This window comes from Myotis lucifugus, unplaced genomic scaffold (assembly GCF_000147115.1).
Source record: "Myotis lucifugus unplaced genomic scaffold, Myoluc2.0 scaffold_65, whole genome shotgun sequence".
NCBI lineage: Eukaryota > Metazoa > Chordata > Mammalia > Chiroptera > Vespertilionidae > Myotis > Myotis lucifugus.
Window position 1 is genome coordinate 1009551 of NW_005871113.1, and position 12917 is coordinate 1022467.

Below are 12917 nucleotides of genomic sequence, written 5' to 3' on the forward strand. Positions count from 1 at the left end.
TTGGTGAGGGTGTGAAGCAACAGGAATTCTCACTCATTGCTCATGGGCATGCAAAATGGTACAGTCACTTGAGAAGGCTGCTTGACAGTTTCTTACAAAACTAACATCTTCTACCATATGATCAAGCAATCGTACTCCTTGATATTTACTTAAATGAGTTGAAAGGTTATGTCCACACAAAAACCTGCACATGGATTATAAACATAGCAGCTTTATTCATTAATTGCAAAAACATGGAAGCAACCAAGATGTCCTTCAGTAGGTGAATGGATAAATGAACTCTGGTATATCCAGACAATAGAATGTTATTCAGCGCTCAAGAGAAATGAGCTGTCAAGCCTTGAAAAGACATGGAAGAACCTTAAATGCATACAACTAAATGAAAGAAACCAATCTGAAAAGGCTACATATTATATGATTCCAACTATACAACATTCTGGAAAAGGCAAAACTGCAGAGACAGTACATCAATGGTCGTCAGGGATTTTGGGGAGGGAGGGATGAATAGGGAGAACATAGAGGAATTCTAGGGCATTGAAACTACAACATATAAAGAACTCCTACAAATCAAAAACAAAAGAAAAAACACACACAGTTAAAACATAGGCAAAAGACTTGACCAGACATTTCACAAAAGTAGACATACAAGTGGCTAATAAGCACATGAAAAGGTACTCAACATTATTAGTCATCAGGGAAATATTAAAACCACATTGAAATTCCACTTCACACCCACTAAAATGGCTAACACTAAGAAAACTGACAACATCAATTGTTGCTGAAAGTGTAGCGCAGTGGAACTGTCACACACTGCTGGTGGGTGTATAACATGATACAGCCTCTTTGCATTATTGGGAGCTTTTAATAAAATCACACCCGCCTAATGACTGAGCAGTTCCACTCCCGGCTTATCCAAAAGAATGAAAATATATATTCACAAAAATGTAACCAAGAATGTTAATGGCAGCTTTATTTCTAACAACCAAAAACTGGAAACAAATACAAATGTCTGTCAACAAGATTATGGATTTTTTTTAAAAAGTACATTTATACAAAGGAATATTAATCCATGTTAAAGGGAAGGAACTACTAATACAACAATATGAATGAATCTCTAAACCATGGCACAGAGTAAGCAAGTCAGACATAAAATAACACTTACTGTTTAATTCCATTTATGTGACTTCAAGAGCAGACAAACTCACTGATGATGACAGAAATTAGAATAAAATTGCCTATTTGGGAAGGGAGAGTGACTGAAGGAGGACATGAAGGGACTTGCTAGGGGTGGTGGAAGTGTCTTATGTCTTGATTGGGCATTGGTTACATGAATATACACACTTGTTAAGACTAATCCAATTATATACTTAGCATATATTGCATTTTGTTGCATGTAAATTTAACTTATAGAAAGAAAGGTCACCAGATAATTACCTTACACTGGTTAAGCAAGACATATCATTTATGAGTCTTTTTCATTTTCTTTCCCCCTATGCCTAGAAGAGTATTCAGAACACAATGAGTGCTCAATATATGTTTGAGAGAAGTTAAACCAATGAACCAATTGTTTAGGCAGTTATAGGCATACAATGAGACGTTCAGGTAGCTTCTTTTAGGCATGTGTTGAATATCCTTACACAGAAAAGGGCCTTCCTTCTGTGCTTTTCATAGTCTGTCAATGACTGCTCTAGCTTTGAGCAAAGTAACTCTCTTTGGCAGTCAATCTACATGTATGTATACACATGTGCGTGTCTCCTTTGTATAATCAATTGTTTTGGGTTGTTCTCCTGTGATATAACTGTTTAAATGGGCTAATCGTTTTGAAAAAAATTGTCTTATCACATAAATGTATAGTAAAAATAAACTGAAAACTAAACCACAAGTACTTTTGAGAAAGATATCTTTGCTCAATTAATTAATGCTTTTCAAGATAATTTCCCCTCAAAAATAGAGGAATGCCAGCAGTTATTCCATATTGTGTATTTTTTGTTCCAAGACTGTTTCCAAACTAAAACATTTATTATGAGAAATATTTCTTCCACTAATAATTTTAAAGTTTTGAAAAATAAAAAATTATATATCTATAGATTGATAATTTATGTTATGCTAATGTGAAAAAATCTTTTTTTTCTTAAATGTACATCCTTAAAATAAAGTAACTTTTGGTATCTACATATATAAGCCCAAGCGACCATTATGACTGAACAACCAGAACGACCAGGATGACTGGATGACTGGCTGGTAGCTATGATGTGCACTGACCCAAACCTTGCTGCTGGGGCCCTGACAGCCCTGAATCTGGTTCACCCCCACCCTAGACCCAGACAGGAGGGAAAAGGGAGCCCGATTCTTGGAGGAATCAACTGTTGGTTAGCTTGCTGCTGGGGCCAACCTCCTGCAGTCCCTCCCCCCAGCCGGCTACCCCACCCCATTGGCCTTGATCGCTGGCCAGGCTGAGGGACCCCACCCGTGCACGAATTCATGCACCGGGCCTCTAGTTTAAATATAAACTTGAAAGATATTTTAAAGCTTCAGTTAAAAACAGATGGCAGATAAAAATGTGCTATTGAATTCTAGCTATTAGAATGTAATATCTAAATTCCACATTAAAATGAGCAAATGGGGATGAGGAGATGTTAATATTTACATATTAGAGCTGTATTTTCCAAGAATGTTTTGCTTTAGATTAAGTAAAAGTTACTCTGAAAATATTAGGTCTTTCTCAAAATGAAAATAATGTATTTCATAAGCCAGAAATTTCAACAACTTCCAAATTCAGAAATGAAGTCCTGGTTAATTTGAAAAGATGATCAAAGAACTTTTACTCTATTGTATAACTAACATAAAAGGAAACTTCTGAATCACCTACAAGTTCTCATTCTTTACTTTCTAGATGAGGTCACATTCCTTTCTTCTCCCCTGTCCATCATGGGATGGCCCCTCCGTTAAGCAGGCATCTGGTTTAAATTCCTGCCATATGTGATAAATCAATGCATAACAGGTAATAAATTTAAAAGACTATATTCCTGTAGGCTGTGGCTTCTATTCTCTAAGTCTTTGCAAGGTTGATGATTTTTCCATCTCGGCTTGTGTTATAGTAATAAGAGAAGGCCCAAAACACAGAATGCACTTTAGAACTAAGAGCTTATCTCCAAAGGCAATCAGCAGGAAACTTGAAATAATATCCCTACTGCTGCTGTGTCTTTATGAGCTTTGAAAACTGATCTTACCATTTCACAGCTTCCTAAGCTATTGTCCTTTTTATCCAATTGTGTTTAGTAATTGGGGATTATTACTAAAGTATAATGGATATTCACTATTTGGATCATTCATACATTTATTTTTTTATTTTATTTTAGTACAGAGACAAAAAAAAAAGCACCTACCACCATTTTCATTAGTTAAAGCACTAATTGTAAAAAGGCAGTTTAGAATAGTGGTTAAGGATATGGATTTCCCCACCCTATTACTTGGGGTGACTTAGGCAAGTATTGAAATGCTTTAAACCTCCATTTTCTAATTAAACTAAATGGCAACTTTCTCATAGGGTTATTGTAAAGATTAAATGAGATGATGCTTATAAAATAACACATATCTGACACATACAGAGTTTGTGAGGTTATTAGCTATAAGCACAGTTAGGAACTTACCTACAACTCTTCTAATTTCCAGGATTAAAGCTAATATTGCCAAGACTGGAGCCCTTTCAGAAATGGTGTTCCATGGTGTGTAATTAACAATGACCCTCAAGAGGAAGTTATTCTTACTGCCTTTCTCTTCTCCGCCTCACTGACATTTGGTATGTGTCTGTCTCCACTACTAGATGCTGGGTTCTTTGAGGAGAGGTTCTATGTCTTATGCCTCTTTGAATTGCTGCGTCTGGTTAATTGTAGACTCTTACTAAAGGAATGTATAAATGAACATGTATGTAAATAGACTTGAAACATTAATTTTAAAGTTGTACTGTTTATGTCATTTTAACTAATTATCTAAAATATAATTTATTTTAACTGGGTCTTATAAAGCAATCTAGGTATTATAGCTACAAACAAAAGAATAGTTAACAATCATAGAGTGTTCTTTGTTTACTTCTCAAAAAGAATGTCCAGTTAGGGCATTTTACATCTGAGATATCTATTTGATATCTAAGTGGAGGGAGTTGGATATAAGTTTGGAGAGGTCTTACATTTCCAGAAACTTACAGAAGTTCATAAGTTTGGAGAAAATTAGGAGTTGTCAACATATGGATACTTAGAGCCATGTGACTGAATAAGATCACCCAGGGAGAGGATATGAATTAAGAGAAGAAACGGTTCCAAGACAAAACCCTGGAACATTCCAAAACTTAAGAGTTGGAATGAGAAGTCACAAAGACACTGAGCTGAACAGGGTCAGAAGGTCGGAGAAATTAGGAGAGCCAAGAGAAAGCAATCATCGTATGTTTAGCTCTCATTGTCCCTGTCTGTCTTCCATCTCATTCTCTGATTCCTACCATTGATCTCAGGAGCTTTTGCCAGTTTTGGTGCTGTAATTGGATCCACATCCTTTGTTTTCTTATGACTCTGTGCTTCTCAAGACATGTCATGCTCTGTTTTGCATGTGTCTTCAAATTTGGCCCGCCTGACACTTTAGGATCTAGAGTTAAGGTCAGGGGTGTCCCTATGCCTGCTTCCGCTCACATCCATCATGTTGTTTGTACCTTGCCCTTATTCCTTACCTCACTTGTCATCCCCTCAACTGGAGGAAAAGAAGAGATAGCTTCTCTTGATGCTCTTGGCTTCGGACCCCCTCGTTCAACTTTCAGGTGAGTAACTTGCATCCATTTAACTTATCCTGAACCCTGTTTTTCTGGACTTCCTCCTTGCCTGTGTATTGTATTCTTGTTCCAACTATGGGCATTTGGCCACTTTGGACCAACAACCTTGTTCTTTTCAGTAAGTTCCAGAGCCCCTTTATCTCTGCACAACCCCACCTCTACTACACCCCATTTTCAATGGCTAGTTTTCTTGCTGTGACCCTGCGGGACATTTGAGCCATATTTGGAATAAGGTCAATTCTCCTGAACACAGCCGAATATATTGCCCACATTTTTTACCACGTGGGATCTCAAAGAGTCTGGAAAATAAAAAATTCCCTGGAACAGAGGTGTATAAGATGGAATAAAGCAAATATTTGATTCTCAACCTCCAATTGGTGCTTGCTTCCAGCAATTACATGCTAAATCAGTAAGAATTTCTTGAGAAAGTACCAGAGAGTCTAATTAGCAAACAACACCTGATATTTCCCCCTAGAGATTGTGGGACATAAATTAAGAAACTAGAATCCCAAGATAATTACATAGGTCCTAGAATTATTTTAATGGGTTGTTATTTGAGGGATCTATAATCATTGGTTTGTTCCCTTTTAGCCTAAATTCTTACTAAGTAGGGTTAGAAATGTTTATGGGAATGGTGATTGAGATCTAATAATAAGCATTAGAATTCCTGATTTTCAAGGCCATTGTATCACTAGATCACTAGAAACAAAGTAAAGAATTTCCAAGTTCTAGTTTTCCTATGTGTGTTGGCTAATGATGCTTGATATAGAACAGCTGTATTCTTTACTCCAGTCCTTCACTTAACAAGGTAGATATCTGCAGAGATTTTCACTCATTTTTATTAGATTTTTTATATGTAATTGTGTCTTTGCTGCTTTCAAAATAAAACATGTTTTATTCCAGTGTGAAACATTCAAACAATACAGAAATTAAGAAGTAATTTAGAAACTCAAAGTCCTCACAGGTTCTTTTCCCCTTAAATATAATCCTTCTTAATAGTTTGGTATATATTCTTTTGAATATTTTTGTATTACAAAAGTGGAATATGGTACATATTGCTGAGAAACTTGATTTTTTTACTTGATAATATATCTTTGATATCTGTCTACATCAGTACTTGCAGCTCTCATTATTTTAACAGTTATATGTATGAATATACCAAAATTTATTTAGCCAAAAATGTGCAGTTTTTTACCAACACAAACTGCAAAAATTAACATCCATGTATATATTTTTTGCACACTTGTGTGAGCTTCTGTAGGATACATTCCTGGAATTGGACTTCTTAGGTTAAAAGATATTTGCACTTAAAACTTTGAAAGATAACTACCAATTGGCCTCGTTAGAGGTTGTTTCATTTTTCATGCACATCAATAATGTATGCAATATTCGTGTCCTTAATAAACATTGACTAACAATGAGTATTTTGATTGCATGAACATGGTAGACAGAAAATTATATCTATTCAAATTTGCATTTTCTAAAAGATATTGTATGATTAAACTAGATACTATTTTGTAAAAATATAAAGCAAGTATTTTTAGTGATTGTTTTTTAAAAATTGTAATTATTATCAGTACTTAAAAGCATAACAAATGTATCTTAAGAACAAGGCAGTGTGTACACATATACATTTAATGCATATATATTACATTGGGTCAATTGCTAGGTCCCATATATCCTATATAAGAAAAGCCTAGGTGGCATCACACACAATGTCATCACAAGATGGCCACCACAAGGTGGCTGCCACAAGATGGCCACCACGGGAGGGCAGTTGGGGGCGACCAGGCCTGAGGAGGAGGGCAGTTGGGTGGGACCAGGTCGGCAGGGGAGGGCAGTTGGGGGCGATAAGGACGGTAGGGGAGCGATTAGGAGGCAATCAGGCCTGAACCAGCAGTCGGACATCCCCCAAGGGGTCCCAGTTTGGAGAGGGTGCAGGCCGGGCTGAGGGATCCCCACCATGAACGAATTTCATGCACCAGGCCTCTAATAAATGAATAAGGACTGATGTTGAAAGATGAATAATGACATGGCACACACTACTAATCTAAGCAAATAAATAGGAGAGGACGTTGTTAAACATAGTTTGAGAACTAGTCAAATTTCAAGTTACAGTTGGAATATTAGGATTAATGTACTAGTATAGCATTTAAGCTTCTATTCTTAGTATGAAATGTTAGTGTTTTGACAATAGTCTTTAAAATCAACATCCAAGTACACTTCTTCTTGAAAGTACACCAATAATGCCCTGACTGGTTTGGCTCAGTGGATAGAGTGTTGGCCTACGGACTGAAGGGTCCCGGGTTCGATCCCGGTCAAGGGCATGTACCTTGGTTGTGGGCACATCCCCAGTAGGGGGTGTGCAGGAGGCAGCTGATCAATGTTTCTCTCTCATCGATATTTCTAACTCTCTATCTCTCTCCCTTCCTCTCTGTAAAAAAAAAATCAATAAAATATATTTTAAAAAAAGAAAGTACACCAATAATGAACTTTCCTGTTGGTCATTATTTTATTTTGGGTAGCTGCAACAATATCATAGGGCATTCCGAACATGTGGGTTCCTCTGACCCAAGATCATTCCTGGAATATTCAGTACCAAAGATAGCAATCTCATTGCTCCTCTGCTCTTTTCCACTAATGAGCTCTGTATCTTCTGTGTTTGTTAATACAGATGGTTCTTTTCCTGTACCACGAATGGTGTGGTTGTTTGTGACATCTTCTTGTAATGCAGTGTGTTTTCACTATGTGTCAAGTCCCGAGCTACAGGTTGGGTGAAAATATGGTCAAGCTTAATTAAGGAGCGAAGTCAGGAAATGAATAGGTTGCCAAATAGCTAAGAACTGGATCATGTGGAAGAAGGGACAGTGGTGTTGAGGTCAGGCCCACAGTAGTCTTTCAGTTTTTTAGGAAAAGGTCAAACCAGAACAGCTAATGTGAAGTTCAAGAGAGAAGATTGGAGGCTAAGGATGTGCAAACGTCAAGAAGTTAAAGAACTGAAATCCCATTGACTATGGATATCATACGGTTGTAGAACAGTTCATTTGCAGCTACTTTCATCTCATCTTACTACCCAGTGGCAGACTTCATAATTCTTAAGGAAGCACACATTTGAATCTTATACATGATCTATGAAATGTGTTTATTTTAAAAAAATGGCCGAAACCGGTTTGGCTCAGTGGATAGAGCGTCGACCTGCGGACTGAGGGGTCCCAGGTTCGATTCCGGTGAAGGGCATGTACCTGGGTTGCGGGCACATCCCCAGTGGGAGATGTGCAGGAGGCAGCTGATCGATGTTTCTCTCTCATCGATGTTTCTGACTCTCTATCTCTCTCCCTTCCTCTCTGTAAAAAATGTTTATTTAAAAAAAATGATGAAACAAATTTTTTCTACACACAAACATCCTTAGAAAAATCTCTCTTCCTGTATGTAATACAGAAAACCCTAGTTTTCTAGGTTACCAGGATGATTTTCAGATTTATCTAAGTCAGAGATTTAAAACTTTTTCAACTCATGGCATATGTAAACTAATTACTAAAATTCTGTGGCACAGCATAAAATATATTTTTTTGCCAATCTCACAAATACAATATAGACAGAATTTTGATTCATTCACACCAGATGGCTATTGTTGTGTTCGCTGTTGTCATTTTTTTATTTGATAATCTAAGGGAAAAGAGGTCAGTGCTCCTGACTTAAATAGTCAGGTATGGCATGTTTTAAAAATTCTTGTGGCACACCAGTGTGCCTGGCACGGCACACGGGTTGAAAATCGCTGACCTAAATTATAACCTACTTTAGTATGTTATTCAATGTATATTTAAATGGTTTGCTTTTGTGGAGTAAAACATGCTAATGAGTCAGCAGATGGATACTGCAGAGGTTTCCAGATCTTGATGTAGTCTAAAATAAAACAAAACTTTCTTTGTATGGGTGGGATTTGGCAGTTCTTTTAAATTCTCTACTAAAAAAAACAACAAAACACATTTCTAAGAAATGTGTTAATTAAGAGATGTCTTTACCCTCTACTCTCTCACCCCACAAAAATCATTCTAGCCCCACGCTTGCTTTAGATGGGAAACATTTAAATGTCCATAAAGGCAGTTCGAGCAAGTTGTAACTTGATTTAAATAGTCTGCATTCTTCATCTGTGCTTTCCCTCTGGGACCTTCTAGCCTTCTTTCCCAGAGAAGTTTCCATTTGAGTTCTGGATTTCAATATTCATCATCTATTCCTTGTTAGTTCCCAGGATGATTTTTGGTGTTTCTAGATCCTTGCCAAGGCACAAATTTCATCTCTTGCAGTAAGCATTTTGAAAGGAAACATCTACAGAGTTTGTTTGAATAGAACAAACTTTCTTCATATGAGAAAACGAAAGCCATTTACTATTAAATCCTACTCTATTTTGTTTGAAATTTGCTGTCACAATAATATCTCCTATTTATGTACTCCATTATTAACTGCAAAGAAACAGTGGACTCTCCAATGCTGCATCAGAATGAAAAATTTTATTCATTCTTTTGACTTTTCAAACACATGCTAGTTCATTATTTTAATAAAATGCTCTAACAGATGTTAGGCAGAATGTGGTCACATCTGGGACATATAAAAATACCATTCCAAGTCACCATAGGAGGGAAATAGCACTATTGTTTAGTTCTCAAAAGCAGAACTAGCCCATCTTATTTAATCTGTTTCACTCCTTTAAATTGGATAGTTAAGAGTAGCACCAATTATTTTGTCTTGGGAATACAAAAAGGAACAATGAACCAAAACACCAAGGGAAGTGTCACAAAAAGAAATACACTATGCTGAAACACAAATAAAACTCCACTAAAGCTTGTGGCTAGAGTTATGTACTTTTCTTTTTTTAGCTGACGCGGTTGTAAATCTTGAGTTGCTTGCTTCCTGAAGCCACCCTGAATTATAAGTCTGTTTCGGCCTTTTTACGATGTCCCTACTTAACTTGACCCTTTCAAAGAAAGCATTGCACATAATATTCCAGTCTTCTAACCTAGCTTTTAGTTTTTATTTGGTTGTTTTCTTAAAGTAAGTGTTCTAAGAAAACAAAAACAAAACCTGCTGGTTTTCTGCCAATGAATCAGGTCCATATACTGTTATATTTAGTATCATCTGTAGCTTCTTGAAAATAGACCACGCTGAGGATTAGATTAATAACTAGTGCTGAGAGGAAGCTAGACGTTTGTCTCACATACTGCTTACCAGTTAGAAAGAAAGAAGAAAGAAAAAAGTCTAAACTTGTGTATGCAGCGTGGAGCTGGAAGGCACACATGGCTTAATGGAAAGTGTGTTGGATTTGGAGTCAGATGACCCAGGTTTGAGCCTCAGCTCTGCCACTTTGAGCTCGATGTGACAAAAGTCACATTTCCCTTGCCTATAGAGTAGGAATAATACCTCAGAGGACTGTTTTGAAGATTCAGTGAAATCGTGGATATAAAAGTGCTCTCTGCCCTGGCCAGTGTGGCTCAGTTAGTTGGAGCATTGTCCTGTACACCAAAAGGTGCCAGGTTTCATTCCTGGTCAGGACACATACTCAGGTTTCAGGTTTGACCCCTCTGTCGGGACATGTGTGGGAGGCAATTGATGGATTTTTCTCTCTCACATCACTGTTTCTGTCTCTCCCTCTCCCTTCCTTTCCTAAAATCAATGAACTTCTTTTAAAAAAAAAAAAGTGTCTTCTAAACTGGGTTAGATACATAGCTTATCTGTTGGTGGTCTGCAGTCTTCATCTTAGATGAGCACATAACAATTAGATATTTGGAGAACAGCTGAAAAGAAATCTATGTGGTAGATATAGAATAGGCAGGTGTGAAATTCCATTTAAGACACACTGCCTAAATAAAGAAAGCCTCTGGAGGTACTAAATGCAATCTTGATAGAAATTTCGGCTCTTAAGTAATAACAGTGAGAAGTAAACCAAGTTCATTCTATTTCACATACACATTGGGATCAAAGATTCCCCGTCTTTCACTCTCTTAACACCTATTTCTTGAGCATCTATGATATGTGCCAAATATTGTGCTTATTCTCTAGGTGTACACTGATGGGCAAGATTTCTGCTCTTAAGGAACTAATGTCCTAATTACGTAAGTTACACTAATACCTTTATTCCAAGCATTTGGTAAAGTGTAGGCACATAATAGATGCTCGATAAAAGTTGATTGAGCTGAACTAATCTCCCTAATTTTGTAGCATTACACATCGCAGACAGCCAGTAGAGAGGCAATGCTTGTGATCAGAGATGCCTACCTAATTCACTGTGTGATTAACAGGTTACTGCTTCTGAAGGGAAAAAATATTTTCCCCTGTTTTTTGAGGGGAAAAATATTTTAACTAGAGTTATCTAGTCATCCACCTATGTAGTGTTAATGTAATGTTTTCCTACTTAAAATATGATTATCACTTCTAATTAATACTTTAGGGATATGGTGAACAATACTAATATCAACCACCCAGAACCCCTATTCTGCTCATAGGTATTGTGAAAAAACTCCAAGTTTCATTTTATAACACTGGATCTCTTGAGTGACTTCCAGAAAGTTATGCTTGCCTAACATAAACTTGCCTAATTAATATAGCCATAGTGCCAAGCTTTTGAGTAAGAGATAATATAGATAATATGAGTTCCATTAATTTATCAGTAGTATCTTCCATATTAAGGATGCTAGCCCGAGGTCTAGCTTTTTAATCACACTTATTCCAGATATCCCATACGTTTTCCATTTTCCCACTAATTCTCATGTGAATCTTTTTTAAGTACTATATTTAACTTTCATCCATAAAGTTCCCACGCTTTCTACAAATGATCACTTTTCTCAACACTGACTTTCTTAATCTAACTGCACATCATTATTTTCATAAGCATTTTAACTAGAGCAAAATATTTTGAATTATTAAGATCTTTAATTGAACTACACATGCAGTCATCATAAATAAAGATGGGAGATGCTTCTGCAATTGCATTATTTCTAGAAAGTGGACCTTACTGGAAGGAAGAATTGGAAGCATTACTGATTATTTTTATTTTTCACATTGGAGGAAAGGCTTACCCTGGAAGAATCTGAGAATTATACTTTCTTATTTAAAGCTATAGATAGCAGGTGAAAGTTTTCAAGTCACTGATAATAATGCTTTGCTCTTACTTTAATGGATTGACAGGATACACAAAGCGTGTCTTTAATATTTTAGATACTTAAATCCTAGTTCTTCAGGAAATCGTCGGAACACACCACCTGAAATTGATCCTTTTCTTTTCCAAGATCCTAAGTAAATTCAAGCCACTTATTTGGCATTGCTTGTAGAGAGCTTTAGAGAGTTCGAAAGCTGGAAAGGACCTAAAAATCATTCAACACGATCCTCTCATTTTGCAAATAAGAAAAAATAAATCCAGAGGAGTTATGTAATTTACTGAAGTCCCATAGTTAGAGACACATTGAAGGCCGTAAACCTAGCTTGCCCAGTTCCCAGTGCAGCCCATTCCTTTATGCCATCCATGAGTGCCCCGCTATTGTTGATTTTTGCAAGAGAACTTTACATCTCACCAATAGTAGTACATCTTGAGATCAGGGAACTCTTTTACTTCTTTGTTACTTCTTCAGTGTATAGCTTAATTTTTGTGCACTTTATATAATTTTTTGTAGACTAGTTGGTTGTGTTTTAGGTAATGATTACAGGTATTTAACCTGTTCTTACCAGTATATTCTCAGGTTCCGACAGTAATACTGGAAGGGGCCAAAGAGGTAGGAATCAAAGAGCAGCCAGGTAAATAGTAAGAGCTGATGAGAACGCTTACAGACGTCCCACGATATGCTTTGAGAACTGAAGGTCATTTTCCCCGGGATCATTGCATCTTGCAGGTTCAGCGTGCAGGGTGGAAAGTGTGTCTTTGCTGAAAGGGGGCGGCAGGGTGCCGAAGTTCAGGGGAAGTCCCGGAGGTGAATGCCCGGGGAGGATTGCTGAGGGGCGGGCGGTGGAAGAGCGGGGGGCGGCCAGCGGGGAGCTCAGCTCGCAGCGCACACCCCGCCGCCGGCCGGGGAAGCAGGACGGGTGGGCCGAGGCCGGGGAAGGCTCAGCGAGCACC

The 12917-nt window shown here is 37.4% G+C and overlaps 1 protein-coding gene across 1 annotated transcript in view; it reads left to right on the forward strand.

Moving 5' to 3' along the window:
- The first annotated feature begins 3781 nt into the window (after nucleotides 1-3781).
- Nucleotides 3782-12917, forward strand: part of RNF2 (ring finger protein 2) — a 37210-nt gene continuing 28074 nt past the window's right edge. Inside the window, exon 1 of the mRNA XM_006089858.3 lies at nucleotides 3782-3799. The gene's annotated coding sequence lies outside the window, so the exon portion shown is untranslated. The remainder of the gene's footprint in view (nucleotides 3800-12917) is intronic.